The sequence below is a fragment of the Trachypithecus francoisi genome, unplaced genomic scaffold, assembly GCF_009764315.1.
Source record: "Trachypithecus francoisi isolate TF-2019V2 unplaced genomic scaffold, Tfra_2.0 Lachesis_group21, whole genome shotgun sequence".
Classification (NCBI taxonomy): Eukaryota; Metazoa; Chordata; class Mammalia; order Primates; family Cercopithecidae; genus Trachypithecus; species Trachypithecus francoisi.
In genome coordinates, this window is record NW_022681467.1 from 34,119,716 (window position 1) to 34,136,115 (window position 16,400).

Below are 16,400 nucleotides of genomic sequence, written 5' to 3' on the forward strand. Positions count from 1 at the left end.
CTCAAATGTTTCAAAGTGTTCTAATGTTTAGTCTTTAATTTTCCCTCGAGGTATATGTGTGTATGTGTGTTTTATTTTTATGGTTAAGTGAAGCCCTCAAAAGTTTTAAAAAATTAGCAAAGAGTGCAGGAAAAACATATCTTTTATGCCAGGCACAGTGATATGTGCCTTTAGTTCCAGTTACTTGGAAGGTTGAGGTAGGTGGATCGCTTGGGCCTGGGAGTTTGAAGCCAGCCTACACAACATAGCGAGGCCCTGTCTCTTAAAAAAAACAAACCATCATTTAGAGAATGACTCATTTGCATCTCTCCTCCATCAACTTGCACCTAATATTAAATCTTGTCTTTCTGTCCAGAGCAGTAAGTCTTAATGCATTACATTTTATGTAAAAACCATATTTTAAGCAAATTTATTGTTCATATAATTTTCTGTTGCATCAATATATTTTTTCTGTTAAAAATATTTAGGTGCCTTAGGTTGGAATTGAATACAATTTTGCCCATTTTAATTAATGGGAAAAATTTAATAGCTTTCCACTTAGAAGCAGAATTTCAGGAATGAATTGAAACCACTAGGAGGGTGATAGCTACAGTTTCATCATCTCCCCAAGGGCTTCTGGACAGCTTTCCCATCCTCTGTGCCTGTCACTTTTCCAATTCCCATCACCTGTTGTTCTTCCAATTAGTCACCCCTCCCTTATCTGTTACAGGTGTTCAGTATTGTGTTAGAATGCATCTGGTTGCAAGTAACAGAAAACTCAACAAACTCTGGTATACATAAGATCCCTCACCCCCATAAGACAGGAGGGTAGTACAGGGTTTGTGTAACTGCTTGAGTATGACCTAAACAAACAGGGTCCTGTCTTTCTGCTCCACCTTCCTTAGCACAGTCCTCCTCAAGGCCTCTAGGCTGCTGTGCCCCCAGGTGTTACCCAGTTCCAAGCATGAAGCAGGGGAAAAGTGAAGGACACAGACTTCTCCAAGGGAAGAAAGAAGGGAAGGTCTCCTTTGATACTTCTGCCTACATCTTATTGGTCAGGACTTTGTCTCACTGCCACCCTTAGCAGCAAGGGAGGTTGACAGCTGTGTGCTTTGCTTTTCAGCCCCTGTAGTACTGAAAGGCAAGGGAGTGGTTGAAATAGATCTTGAGTTAGCCTACTACATAATTTGTCACACTGTGTTTAATTGAAATGTATTGCTTGGATCCCCAATGTCCTGGACATAGCCTCGTTCCTGCCCTAGCACATTCTTACCCTCCTTTTCCCTCTTCCTTCCTGTAGCTATTTTCCTGGGGGGTGAGGTGTGGTCCTGAGGAAACACTCTTCAGTTTTACCCTTTCTGTGAGGATACTAGTTCCCTTACCACTCATTCCTCACAGTCTCTTCTTTTTTTTTTTTTTTTTTTTTTTTTTTGAGACGGAGTCTCGCTCTGTCGCCCAGACTGGAGTGCAGTGGCCGGATCTCGACTCACTGCAAGCTCCGCCTCCCGGGTTTACGCCATTCTCCTGCCTCAGCCTCCCGAGTAGCTGGGACTACAGGCACCCGCCACCTCGCCCGGCTAGTTTTTGTATTTTTAGTAGAGACGGGGTTTCACCGTGTTAGCCAGGATGGTCTCGATCTCCTGACCTCGGGATCCGCCCGTCTCGGCCTCCCAAAGTGCTGGGATTACAGGCTTGAGCCACCGCGCCCGGCCCACAGTCTCTTCTAACTGAGGTGAGGAGTCAGAATCTTCTTTGCTCCTTTCTGCTTTTCAGACAACCATGCCTTCACCTCTACTCAACACCCTGACCCCTCCCTCTCTGAATACCCAAGGTCAGCCTCAAGGCCAGGTCCTCCGTGAAGAATTCCACTATCCCTCCCTCCTCTTCTGAGTCCAAGTTTCCTCCTTTACACTCTCAAAGCACTTAAGCTGTACCTCTCCAATGGCATTAGTTTCTTCGTTGAAGTGAAAGCAAATTATTGAAAGTGGTACTGTTTACAAAATGTCTGGCACATTGCAGGTGCTCGAAGTAGTATCTCTTCCTATTATTATTACTGTCTTATCTCTATGAGATTCAGTTCTTTAATGAGAGGCTCTAAATCTTATGTTCGATTCACCTTTGCAACCCACATCAAGCCTGGAATAGAGTACTGCTCATAATTAATGCTGTGCCCGTGTAATAAGAGTGCGGCGAGTAAAGAACATCATGTCAGAGGAAGGGTGCTGTAATGGTGGAATGGGAGAAATTCCTAGAACCTGAGTGGGATCCAGAATCTTGCAGAGAAGCCCCTTACTCCGTCTGTACCGAAAGCAGGGGAGAGGATGTCGTAAGATTCCTAAGGACACAGGTGGAGCGCCTCCTCTGTGCTGCGATGAGGTAGGCGCATTCGTCACTTCACTCCTCCCTCTCCACTTGATCCGGAAAGGAAGGACGGAATGCGTCCCGCGCGGCGAGCTGGGATAGCTGCGCAGGCGCAGCTTCCGGCTCTGTGTCTCGGGAATTATTTGACGCCACCGGTTCAGCCCCGCAGAAAGCGCTGATTAGGCACACCGCGCACGCGCAGTGGCCCACTTGGCAGGGGAGTTATTTGACGCCACCGCCCCTGGCAGTCGGAAGCTGCCTGAGCAGAGCCCAGCCGGCTGGCCCGACTGGCCTTCGTCGTCCCTTGGCGCCCTGGGAGAGTCGCTGACGGGTGGACTGACGGACCGTCTGAGGACGGCCGGCCAGGGCGGTGAAAGCGCCGGCCCTATGGCACTGGTCGCGTGAGGCGGAAGGCCGAGTACGGCCGGCGGCGGCGCCCGCCCCGGCGATGCGGGCCCCGCCCGTCGCCTCAGGTAACCGGGCAGTCGGCCCCGCCGCGGCCGGACCCTCACCTTTCCTTCCCCTCTCTTCCCCTCCCGGCGGTCCAGGGACGGCTGAGGCTTGTTTCTCGGCTCTCGGTGCTCCAGGGCCCCGGCCTTTGGAAGCGCATCTGCAAATGTTTGGGAGACCCACGGGGGCGGGGAAAGCTTGGCCCTGGAGTGGGCGGTTGCTGTCGAGTCTGTAAACCCGGTCTAATCCTTGGGAGCTTCCCCGGCCGGGCGAAGCTCTCCTGGCAACCTGGGGGAGGGGGCGGGTCTGGAGCGGAGCGAGACAACTCCCGCAAAGAATTTGGTCCAGCAGAAAGGTTAGGCGAGTTGCTGCCGCCCAGTGGGGACGATGCTGCCCATTGCACAGTGACAGTGACACTCTGATGAGGAAGAGTTGATGATGAGAGTAAACAGCTAACCCCCATTAAGCGCTTCTTATCTGCCAGGCATCATGCCAGGCCATTACGTTCACCACGTCTAACTTCACAGCAACCCTATGAGGTAGGATTGTTGTCCCCATTTTACTGACGAGGCAGCTGAGTCCCTGGGTGGTTGGGTGACTTAATTACCCAAGGTCACATAGCTAGTAATTTGAACCGAAGCATCCAACTCCAGAGACCCAAGTGCTTAACAATTAGGGCAGTGGCTCTCCAACTTTGCTACACGGTAAACATCACCTGGGGACTCTTGTAAAGGTTTCTGATGCCCATGTGGCATCCCAGACCAAAACAGTCAGAATATCTGGAGGTGAAAGCCAGACTTCAGAATGGTTTTTAAAGATGCCCAAGTGATTCCAGCGTGCAGCAAAGTTTGGGAACCGCATGGAATTTGATAATTCTGCATCTCAAAAAGCATCTGTGTTTCTCCAGCTTAAGTGTGCAGGAGAATTGTCTGGGAGCTTGTTAAACATGCAAATTCCACCCGCAGAGATCTTTAGGTTCACTGACCACTACACCTTGTGAAAGACTGTTAGGGGTGGGACGTAACTTTCTCTGCAGGGATTCTGAGTCATCTGGAACATTTAAAATGTATGCATCTTATGCAAACTACTCTTTGGAATTTTACTAAATATACAATACTTATAGGTGTAGCGTCTCTAACCTCTGGGTCGTTTTTACATATGCTGTTCGTCTGCCTAGACTGTCCTCTGAACTTTCTGGCCACCCCACCCAAACGCACACACTTTTGCTCTCTCCTATATACATATACACACCCTTTTCTTTTTTTTTTTTTAGACAGAGTCATTCTGTGTTGCCCAGGCTGGAATGTAGTGGCATGATCTTGGCTCACTGCAGCCTCCGCCTCCTGAGCTCAAGCAATCCTCCCACCTCAGCCTCCCAAGTAGCTGGAACTACCACGCCAGGCTAATTTTTGAATTTTTTTTGTAGAGATGGGGTTTCTCCATGTTGCCCGGGCTGGTCTCAAACTCCTGGACTGAAGCAGTCCACCCACTACGGCCTGCCATAGTGGTGGAATTACAGATGTGAGCTACCGTGCCAGGCCTACATACCGTGCAAGGCCTACATACCCTTTTCTTCCTGTCTCTGGCTACATTAGCTTTAAGCATTCCCTTCAAGATACCTCTGTCCCTGACCCCCACCCACCTTGAGTCCTTCCAATTTGCTCTTTAGGAACATCATAGTGAAACTTACCAGTTACTTTTCTGAGTTGTAGTTCTATCCCTACTTCTATATTATGAGAAGCTTTAGGGCAGGGATCATGTTTTCTTCATCTCTGTATTCCTTCCAGTGCTTTGACATACAGACTCACAAAGCTTTTACTCAGTGGAATGTTTGGGTCCTTTTATGTCATAGATAGATCATGTTGCAAACAGATTCTTCTCTATGTCCATTTTTGTAAAAGATGTTTGATAGTTCCTAGCTTATAGAGTTTTGTTCTTTTTGCTTAGGAATGAATATTCAGTAATTTGTCCAGCAGTTGAACACACACATTGAGTTCTTACCAATTGCAAGGCACTCTGTAACTAACCATGTGCAATCAACATTGCTTGATTTTTAATGTCTGATTCTATCACAATCAGATGCAATCAAGTCTGTAGGGAAAGTCTTTTTATTACTATTAGACCTTTGCATGTGTTCCCTACTTCATTGTCCAAAAAAGTGTTTAATTGTCATCCACTAAATGCCACTGCCTTGTTGGTATTTGGTAAATACAAGTAGATGGGATTGCCATTGGTATTGGTTGGTCCTGTTCACCAGGAGAGATGACGTAAGTACTTAATGAAGAGTAAAATAATGATGTCACAGGAATTGACAAATTTAGCACATATTTATTGCAGAATGCCTGAACTGCCATTGCCCCATTTGCTATATTTACAAGTTTTAAAGGAAGGTAGGCTGATAATTCAGATTGGATTTGTTCTTGGTTGGTCTTAAAACCATGTAAGGGTTTGCAAAAGTTAGTGAATATGTGTGTGAAGGTCATTATGAAGAGGTTTTTGGACAATTAAAGGTTTTTTTTTAAACAGCAGTTAAGCATGACAAAGTATGTAGACTGAATTAAAAACACATTTCGTAAAATATTCTTTTTTCTTTTTTTTTTTTTTTGAGATGCAGTCTCGCTCTGTCCCCCAGGCTGGAGTGCAGTGGCACAATCTCGGCTCACTACAACCTCTGCCTCCTGGGTTCAAACGATTCTCCAGCCTCAGCCTCCTGAGTAGCTGGGACTATAGGGGCCCACCACCACACCCGGCTAACTTTTTTGTATTTTTAGTTGAGAGAGGTTTTTGCCATGTTGGCCAGGTTCGTGTCGAACTCCTGACCTTAAGTGATCCGCCTGCCTAGGCCTCCCAAAGTGCTGGGATTACAAACATGAGCCACTGTCTCTGGCCCATAAACTATTCTTTATAAGGATTGTTATAGAGAAATTTTCTTGGTTCTGTTTTGTATTATTTGCTCAGTTTTTAGGCTTAGCACTAATAGAAACTGATGGGACAATTTATGTTAAATTCAGATACTCAAGAAACTTGTCCTTGTGTCTCTGATCAGATATGGACACAGTATCCAATTCTTGCTTTAGCACATGGAAGAAACTCAATCTTTAAGGCTGAAGGTTTAAGTCTGTAGTTGTGCCCCAAAGTAAAGGTAAAAAATTCCACATGCTTAGAGAACAAAAGTCACTCTAATCATGATAGTTTGGGACCTAGAAATGGATTTTGTTTCATACAAGGTACTCAGCAGTGTTAACAGGTGTGTTTCCTAACATGTGCAAAGACTTTTTGGGCAGAATACTTGATTTTCTTTGGTGCGAGATGATTTAAGTTTTAAAACTAAGGCACATGGAGTTTCATTTTATTATAGATGGGGAAAGTAACTCGGCCAAGGCTACATGGTTAGCTTCTAGCACCTCCAGGGCTAGAAAGCAGGCCTCCTTCCTCTGGACGGTGTTCCCTTTCACCCCAGACTCCTGCCTCATGAGAAAGGTTGTCTTGTGTATTGTTGTGTTTGCATGTCTGTGTGTGTGCATGGGATAGGGAAGGGGAGAGAGTGATCTACTGTGTTTGAGAAACTCAGTTAGATATCTAAAGGCCCCTTGACTTATGATGGGATTACTTCCCAATAAACCTATCAAAGTTGAGAAGATCGTAAGCCAAAAATGCATTTAATATACCTGCTGAACAGAATAGCTTAGCCTCATCTACCTTAAACATGCTCAGAACATTTACATTAGCCTACAGTTGGGCAAAATTATCTAGCACAAAGCCTATTTTATAATAAAGTGTTGAACATTTCATGTAATTGATTGAATACTGTACTGAAAGTGAAAAACAGAATGGTTATGTGGATAATTCAAAGTACAGTTTTCACTGAATGCATATTGCTTTCACACCCTGGTCAGTTGAAAATTGTAAGTTGAGGATTGCCTGTATAGTGAGTACTTAGTGTGTGAAATGCACTTAGCTATATAAACTGGGAATACAAAGATAAATAAGACATGGCTCCTGTCCTCTAGGAGTCTAATGAAAGTTATAATAAAAATAATAGTGTAGTATCTGAAGCAGCTCTGTCAAATAGAATTTTCTGCAATCATGGAACTAAATCTTATCTGCTCTAATATGGTAGCCACTGGCCACATGTGACTCGTAAGCACTTAAAAACTAAGGAAGTGGTGTTTGATTCAAATAGTTTAAACTTAAAACTATTTAAATTAAACGTTTTTAAAATTTAAATAGTTACATGAGATAGCTGCTGTATTAGACAGAGAAGATCTGAGCCATAAACGATGAGAACTGTGGTGGTGCTGGTAGGGGGCAGACAGGGTATTCAAATATTCTTTGGGTAGATTACCAAAACTACCATTTTCCATGTTTTAGGAGAGATGCAGGCAGAACCTGTCTTTCTTTCCTGTAATTCAGGTGTTTAATAGGATCTCTAATAGCATCTGGTACATAGGCGAATACATTCCTTTTTTGCCAGCTTTATTGATGTTTGCCTTATGGGGTCAATCGGACTACAACAGAAATATGAAGTATAGTCCCTTTGCCTTTATTAGTCATGAGGTTAATATGGATGAATTTGGTGCACCTTAAAATCCAGCACAGTTTATTTATTTGCTCAGTGTTTTAGCACCCTGTATCCTCTTTTTCTCAAGAGAAATAGGCGTATCTTATAATGTGTACCTTCCATTGGTACATTTCAAAGTATGTCAACTTAGGTTGCTTTATTTGATCCTTCTCCCAGGTCACTCTAGATAGGCACTGCAGATATTCTCCCTGTTTTACAGATGAGGAAACTGTGACAAAGAAATGCCAGGTGGCCAGGTACGGTGGCTGACCTATAATCCCAACACTTTGTGAGGCCGAGGTGGGAGGATTGCTTGAGCTCAGGAGTTTGAGACCAGCCTGGGCAGCATAATGAGACTTTGTCTCTATAAAAATTTTTTTTTTTTTGAGACGGAGTCTTGCTCTGTCGCCCAGGCTGGAGTGCAGTGGCCGGATCTCAGCTCACTGCAAGCTCCGCCTCCCGGGTTTATGCCATTCTCCTGCCTCAGCCTCCGGAGTAGCTGGGACTACAGGCGCCCGCCACCTCGCCCGGCTAGTTTTTTGTATTTTTAGTAGAGACGAGGTTTCACCGTGTTAACCAGGATGGTCTCGATCTCCTGACCTCATGATCCGCCCATCTTGGCCTCCCAAAGTGCTGGGATTACAGGCTTGAGCCACCGCGCCCGGCCTCTATAAAAGTTTTTTAAAAAATTAGTGGAGCGTGGTGACACAATCCTGTGGTCTCAGTTACTTGGGAGGCTGAGTGGGAGGATTACTTAAGCCTGGGAGGCAGAGGCTGCTATGAGCCGAGATCATGCCACTGCACTCCAGCCTGAGCAACAGAGTGAGACCTTGTCTCAAAAAGAGAAATGCCAGTTGACTTGTCCAAGGTCATATGGTATGGTATGGAGTCAGAACAAAGGGAAGCAGCACTGGACTTTGAGGCAAGAGGTGGAGTTTCTTGTCCCAGATCTGCTGTTGCTTGATGTGATCCTGAGCAAGTCATAGCTTTGCTTTGTTTCCTTACCTAGTGGTTAGTGACATCTGTCTTACCTAACCTTCTAGGATTGTTATTGGAATAAAACGAAGTAACATGTGAAAGCTCTTTGAAAATGATCAATTATGCAAAGGTACATTGTGCTCAAGCAGGATCTAAAGTAGTTTTTCTTTTTTTTTTTGAGATGGAGTCTCCCTGAGTCACCCAGGCTAGAGTGCAATGGCGTGATCTCAGCTCACTGCAGCCTTTGCCTCCCGGGTTCAAGCAATTCTCCCGCCTTAGCCTCCTGAGTAGCTGGGATTACAGGCAGCCGCCACTGCACCCAGCTAATTTTTGTATTATTATTATTATATTATTTTATTTTTTGAGACAGAGTTTCACTCTTGTTGCCCAGGCTGAAGTGCAATGATGCCACCTTGGCTCACCTCAACCTCTGCCTCCCGGATTCAAGTGATTCTCCTCCCTCAGGCTCCTGAGTAGCTGAGATTACAGACGCATGGCAACATGCCCGGCTAATTTTGTATTTTTAGTACAGACGGGGTTTCTCCATGTTGGTCAGGCTGGTCTTGAACTCCTGACTTCAGGTGATCCGCCCGCCTCGGCCTCCAAAAGTCCTGGATTACAGGCATGAGCCACCGCACCCGGCCAATTTTTGTATTTTTAGTAGAGATGAGGCTCTGCATGTTGGCCAGGTTGGTCTCAAACTCCTGACCTCAAGTGATCCACCTGCCTCGGCCTCCCAAAGTGCTGGGGTTACAGGCGTGAGCCACCACGCCCAGCCTCGAGTAGTTTGTTTTGTTGTATTATGCTGCTGTCATAACTCATCAGTTACCATATTGAATACTACTGTACCATGGTGTCATCTTTGATTTCTCTTGTCTTCCCCACTATGAAACTTTCTTTTGGGCAGCCATTGTGTCTTGTTTATAGTTGCATCCCTAAATCCTAGGACAAATTTGACATGTAGCTGGTGTTTAATGTTTGTTTAATGAAATAACTGATATCTGGATGTACTTTACAAAGTTTTAAAGAATTGTTCTTTGTAATGAGACTTGAAGCTCCTTGAGAACAGGGATCTTGTTTATTTTGTGCTGGTTGCATAGAAGGCATGTAATAAATATTGGTTGAATCAATTGATGTAATTAATGTCAGGCTGTGGTCTTAGAGTGTCCACCATTGTATTGATTATTTTGGTTATTTGTCATTTAGACCAAACTTGCATGTTATTTTGCGGTGGTGCTTACAAGCCATAAGTTGTTACCCAGCATACAGAACCTCCAGAGAGAATACCTAGAATGTGAGTACATAGGCCGGGCGCGGTGGCTCAAGCCTGTAATCCCAGCACTTTGGGAGGCCGAGACGGGCGGATCACGAGGTCAGGAGATCGAGACCATCCTGGCGAACACGGTGAAACCTCGTCTCTACTAAAAAATACAAAAAACTAGCCGGGCGAGGTGGCGGGCGCCTGTAGTCCCAGCTACTCAGGAGGCTGAGGCAGGAGAATGGCGTAAACCCAGGAGGCGGAGCTTGCAGTGAGCTGAGATCCGGCCACTGCACTCCAGCCTGGGCGACAGAGCAAGACTCCGTCTCAAAAAAAAAAAAAAAAAAAAAAAAAAAGAATATGAGTACATATAGAGTTGGGAAGGAAATTAAGGGATCTGCAGGCGAGCACTGTTGACTTCTTCCCCTTCTTCTCATCATGTTTACTTCTGGAGCATTGAAGGCAGAGATTTCTCTGCTAGCAGCTCAGGTTGATAGCAGACAGCCAACTGGGGAGGAGACTCAGGATCCCTAATATAGCAGTTAAAGTCCTTAATCATCTAACTTCAGTTATATTATCATATCTCACTACAGTGCCTGACACTTCCCCGTTATCCCCCTGACCGCCCTCAGCCTTCGCCTATATGGTAGCCACATTGGAGTTTGCCCTTCTACTATCCCTTCAATGTATCTTTGGACACTTCCATCAGATTGCTTTAATGGAAATTTAGTTTCTGATGTGTCATGCTTGTGATAAGGTTAAACTTTCTTCTTCTTTTTTTTTTTTGAAACAGGGTCTTGCTCTGTTGCTCAGGCTGGAGTGCAGTGGTGCCATCTCAGCTCACTGCAACCTCTACCTCCTGGGTTCAAACAATTCTTATGCCTCAGGCTCCTGAGTAGCTGGGATTACAGGCGTGTGCCACCATGCCCGGCTAAGATAAGGTTAACCTTTTGCTCATTTTCTGCTTCCAGTTTTACTGAATTAATTACGAATATTCAATCTAGCATTCAGAGTCCTTCAAAATTGGTCACTGCTTACCTTTGAAACCTTACCACCTTCTACATATAGCTGTCTTTCCTTTCACTCTGGGTTTTCAGTTTCTGGTACCTTTTTTTTTTTTTTTTTTTGCTACCTGAAGCAAGTGTCCTTTCTTTTATGTATTTTCTTTTCTTTTCTTTTTTTTTTTTTTTTTTGAGATGGAGTCTGGCTTTGCCACCCAGGCTGTAGTGTAGTGGTGCAGTCTCAGCTCACTCTAACCCCCGCCTCTTGGATCCAAGTGATTCTCCTGCCTCAGCCTCCTGAGTAGCTGGGATTACAGGCGCACACCACCACACCCTGGTAGTTTCTGTATTTTTAGTAGAGATAGGGTTTCACCATGTTGGTCAGCTTGGTCTTGATCTCCTGACCCGCCTCGGCCTCCCAAAATGTTGGGATACAGGCGTGAGCCAATGTGCCTGGCTCTTTTATGTGTTTTATTTTCTCTTTTATCTGCCCCCTCTCTCTTTTTTTTTTTTTGAAACAGGGTCTTGCTCTGTTGCTCAGGCTGGAGTGCAGTGGTGCCATCTCAGCTCACTGCAACCTCTACCTCCTGGGTTCAAACAATTCTTATGCCTCAGGCTCCTGAGTAGCTGGGATTACAGGCGTGTGCCACCATGCCCGGCTAAGATAAGGTTAACCTTTTGCTCATTTTCTGCTTCCAGTTTTACTGAATTAATTACGAATATTCAATCCTAGCATTCAGAGTCCTTCAAAATTGGTCACTGCTTACCTTTGAAACCTTACCACCTTCTACATATAGCTGTCTTTCCTTTCACTCTGGGTTTTCAGTTTCTGGTACCTTTTTTTTTTTTTTTTTTTTTGCTACCTGAAGCAAGTGTCCTTTCTTTTATGTATTTTCTTTTCTTTTCTTTTCTTTTTTTTTTTTTTTGAGATGGAGTCTGGCTTGCCACCCAGGCTGTAGTGTAGTGGTGCAGTCTCAGCTCACTCTAACCCCCGCCTCTTGGATCCAAGTGATTCTCCTGCCTCAGCCTCCTGAGTAGCTGGGATTACAGGCGCACACCACCACACCCTGGTAGTTTTTGTATTTTTAGTAGAGATAGGGTTTCACCATGTTGGTCAGCTTGGTCTTGATCTCCTGACCCGCCTCGGCCTCCCAAAATGTTGGGATTACAGGCGTGAGCCAATGTGCCTGGCTCTTTTATGTGTTTTATTTTCTCTTTTATCTGCCCCCTCTCTCTTTTTTTTTTTTTTTGAGACAGAGTCTTGCTCTATCGCCCAGGCTGGAGTGCAGTGGCGCAATCTCGGCTCACTGCAAGCTCTGCTTCCTAGGTTCACACCATTCTCCTGCCTCAGCCTCCCTAATAGATGGGACTACAGGCACGTGCCACCACACCCGGCTAATTTTTTTTTTTTGTTTTTAGTAGAGACAGGGTTTCACTGTGTTAGCCATGATGGTCTCAATCTCCTGACCTTGTGATCCACCCTCCTTGGCCTCCCGAAGTGCTGGGATTACAGGAGTGAGCCACTGAGCCCAGCATTATCTACCCCTTTTTACTCTCAGTCTTATCACCTCAGTTTTCTTACCTCTGTCAAAATTATACCCTTCCTTTAATGCACAGTTCATACGCTCTGTATCTGTAGTCTTCCCTAATCTTACCCTATTGTTTTCCAGCTCAGCCTATCTTTCAATCAAAAGTAGTCTTTTTCCTTTGAACTTCCATGGTATCTTGCCTATAGTTTTTAAAAATACCACGTTCAACATTTTAATGTTCTAACTTATGTTGTAGTTATTTATGGTATGTATTAGTCTGTTTTCACACTGCTGGTAAAGACATACCTGAGACTGAACAATTTACAAAGGAAAGAGGTTTAATGGAGAAATCCTAGTTCCATGTGGCTGGGGAAGCCTCACAATCATGGCGGAAGGCAGGGAAGAGCGAGTTACATCTTATGTGGATGACAGCAGGCAAAGAGAGAACTTGTGCAGGCAAACTCTGGTTTTTAAAAAGCCATCAGATCTCGTGAGATTCATTCACTGTCATGAGAACAGCACAGTAAAGACCTGCCCCCATAATTCAGTCACCTCCCATGGGGTTGCTCCCATGACAGATGGAAATTGTGGGAGTTACAATTCAAGATGAGATTTGAGTGGGGACACAGCTAAACCATATCAATGTATAAATGTTAATCTCCTTACTTACGCCATAAACTCATTGAAAACAGGAACCAAGTCCTATTAATCTTTCTTCTTCACGGTTTTAACACTGCATTGGATAAAATAGATGGTTAATAGCTGTTTATTGAATAAGTCTACTTGGTGGTCCCTGCCAGTGTCTCTGAATGTTCACATGTATAGTCAGGATGCTGACATATACTTACCAATTCTATGACATGAAGATGTAATAAAAACATATTACATTAAGTTGTACCAACATTTCTACCACTAAGTTAAAACTACAGTTGACTTTTGGACATCATAGGGGTTAGGAGCACTGACTCTGTGCAGTCAAAAATTTTCATGTAACTTTTGACTCTCCCAAAACTACTATCGTCTTCTGTTGACCAGGAGTCTGGCCAATAACATAAACCGTCAAATAATACATATTTTGTATATATATATGCCATATGCTTAAAGTAAGAGAAAATAAAATGTTATTAAGAATTATAAGGAAGAGAAAATATATTTACTATTCATTACGTGGTAGTGGATCATAAAGGTCTTCATCTTCATCATCTGCATGTTGAATAGGCTGAGGAAGAAGCAGAGGAATTAGTTTTGCTGTCTTAGGGATGACAGAAATGGAAGAAAATCCATATGTAAGTGGACCTGAGCAGTTGAAACCCATGTTGTTCAAGGGTCAACTGTACTTGCATTTCTACCATCCTTCTAATCTTTACTTACAGCTGTATGTTTACTTTTATTATTATTTTTTGAGATGGAATCTTGCTTTGTTACCTAGGCTGGAGTGCAATGGCACCATTTTGGCTCACTGCAACCTCAGCCTCCCAGGTTCAAGACATTCTACTGCCTCAGCCTCCCAAGTAGCTGGGATTACAGGCACGCACCACTACACCTAGCTAATTTTTGTATTTTTAGTAGAGACAGGGTTTCACCATGTTGGTCAGGCCAGTCTCGAACTCCTGACCTCAGGTGATCCATCCACCTTGGCCTCCCAAAGTCCTGGGATTATAGGCGTGAGCCACCACATCTGGCCTTTGTGTTTATCTAGTTGTAATTACTATATATATGTTTTTCTTCATCTATTTAATATTTATTGATTATTTACATGGACAAGGGCATGTTTCAAACAGATTACATATGTGATTCTTTAATCACCACCACAGCAAAATGTGTAGGCTCCTAATCTATTTGCCTTTTTTTTTTTGAGACAGAGTCTCGCTCTATAGCCCAGGCTGGAGTGAAGTGGCACAGTCATGACTCACTGCAGCCCCAACACCAGTACCCAAGTGATCCTTCTACCTCAGCCTTCAAGGTAGCTGGGACAACAGATGTGTACACAACAGATGTGTACCACCATGCCTGGCTAACTTTTTTGTGTTTTTTGTGGAGATGGGTTTTCTCCATGTTGCTTAGGCTGGTCTCAAACTCTTAGACTCAAGCAGTCTGCCTACCTCCGCCTCCCATGGTCCTGGAATTATAGATGTGAGCCACCATACCTAATTCTACTATTATCCCCATTTTACAGACGAGGATGTTCCAGCACAGAAGTAGAGTAACTTTTGCAACATTACCCAGCTTGCAGGTAGAGCTGGGATTTGAATCTGTGAAGCTTAGTTCCAGAGCACTTGCTCTTAACCACTCTCATGTATGTTTTTATGCTTCTATGTAATCTCAGTGTTTAATGGCTACATAATAGTATATAGAATTAATATGCCCTAATATATGAAATTTTCCCATTATTGATGGAAGTTAAATTACACCCTCTTCCCCATCTTATATATAATACTACAGTGAGCATCTTGTACGTTTTTTAAAATTGAGCTGTTTTGTAAGGATAAACTTAAGTCAGATTACCGGGTCAAGGCATTCTGTGTCTTCTGCTTTGTACTGGCAAAACATTCATGCTATCCTTGGGTGAATGTTTAGGAGAATGACACATCAGCCTGAGCTGCCTTACAAGCATGCCAGCTTATTAACAGGATGGAGCTACAAACAGCCCCATGGCAAGTGGACAAAGACATGGCAAGTGTGATTAAGACTCATGAGGATTCTGCCATGGTGTTATCCTGAGAGGTTGATGCAGATATGAACATTCTTGCCTAGGAGGGCCTAGGTGATGCGGCAGTTCTGGCTCCTGAAAGTAATGTTCTCCAAGATCTCTGAGGTTTGTTGCTTTGGATAGCTTGAGCCGCAACAGCAGGAGGAGGTTCTTATTTGTGTGCATTTAAGGTAGGCTGGGTGGTCACAGTGGCTCATGCCTGTAATCCCAGCACTTGAGGAGGCCAAGGCGGGTGGATCACAAGGTCAGGAATTTGAGACCAGCCTGGCCGATATGGTGAAACCCCGTCTCTACTAAAAATATTGAAATTAGCCAGATGTGGTGGTAGGTGCCTGTAGTCCCAGCTACTTGGGAGTCTGAGGCAGAATTGCTTGAATCCAGGAGGCGGAGGTTGCAGTGTGCCAAGATGGTGCTACTGCACTCCAGCCTGGGTTACAGAGCGAGACTCCATCTTAAAAAAAAAAAAAAGAAAAGGTAAAAAAAAGAGTAGGCTGGCCACTGACAATACTGGGCTTAATGGAACTCCGTCGACCAAATCTATCACTGCACTTTGCCTTCATCCTTTTTTTCTCTAACAGCAACCACCATGAAATAAAGTGAAGTTGTAGGACCTCCATAGTTGGGTTATAAGCCCAGCCCCTGCAGCAAAAGTGGGTTGGGGTGACTTCTGGGGTACCAACAGCTTATACACAGAGTATACACTTTACTATCCTCTTTCCACAAGGATTTTGCTAATTCAGTTACCAAAACTAGTGTACACCTTTATCTGTGATCAGAGGCATAAATTGGACCATAGATAAGTTCTTTTTTAGCCCACTTTTTTTAAAAATTTATCTTTTATCTTGAGTTTAGTTGATAACATTTAAAGAGTAGGAGACTTTGGCCGGGCGTGGTGGCTCACGCCTGGTGGGCGGATCACGAGGTCAGGAGATCGAGACCATCCTGGCTAACATGGTGAAACCCCATCTCTACCGGAAATACAAAAAATTAGCCGGGTGTGGTGGTGGGCGCCTGTAGTCCCAGCTACTCAGGAGGCTGAGGCAGGAGAATGGTGTGAACCCGGGAGGCAGAGCTTGCAGTGAGCCAAGATCACGCCACTGCACTCCAGCCTGGGCGACAGAGCAAGACTCCGTCTCAAAAAATAAAAAATAAAAAAGAGTAGGAGACTTTGTAGAAATGTCCAGATTTTCTGTGTCTCTTTAAAAATTGGATTATCTGGCAAGTCTGGCTCTGCATTCCTTCCAGGTGACAGCTAGAACTGAGTAATAGCTGTAAACAGAGCTTGTATATTCTCCTTTGCCATAGCACTCACTCTACCCACTTCACTACTTAATATGTTACTTTCCTACATTGGTCGTTTTCAATCTTTTCAGATTTTATGTGGTAATTAACTACCTTTGTATCCTGAAATTAACAGATAATATATAACCTACTAGCCAAGCATGGTGGCTCACACCTGTAATCTCAGGATTTTGAGAGGCCAAGATAGCCAGATTGCTTGAGTCCAGGAGTTTGAGACTAGCCTGGGCAACATGGTGAAACTCCCCAAAATATGAAAAATTAGCTGGGCATG

At 44.3% G+C, this 16,400-nt stretch overlaps 1 protein-coding gene across 3 annotated transcripts in view; it reads left to right on the top strand.

The window, feature by feature from the left end:
- The first annotated feature begins 2,300 nt into the window (after positions 1 to 2,300).
- Positions 2,301 to 16,400, top strand: part of RALGAPB (Ral GTPase activating protein non-catalytic subunit beta) — a 110,959-nt gene continuing 96,859 nt past the window's right edge. For 2 of the 3 annotated variants that reach the window (XM_033186400.1, XM_033186402.1), the window contains exon 1: positions 2,301 to 2,813. The gene's annotated coding sequence lies outside the window, so the exon portion shown is untranslated. The remainder of the gene's footprint in view (positions 2,814 to 16,400) is intronic. The other variant, XM_033186401.1, reaches the window with a different exon arrangement.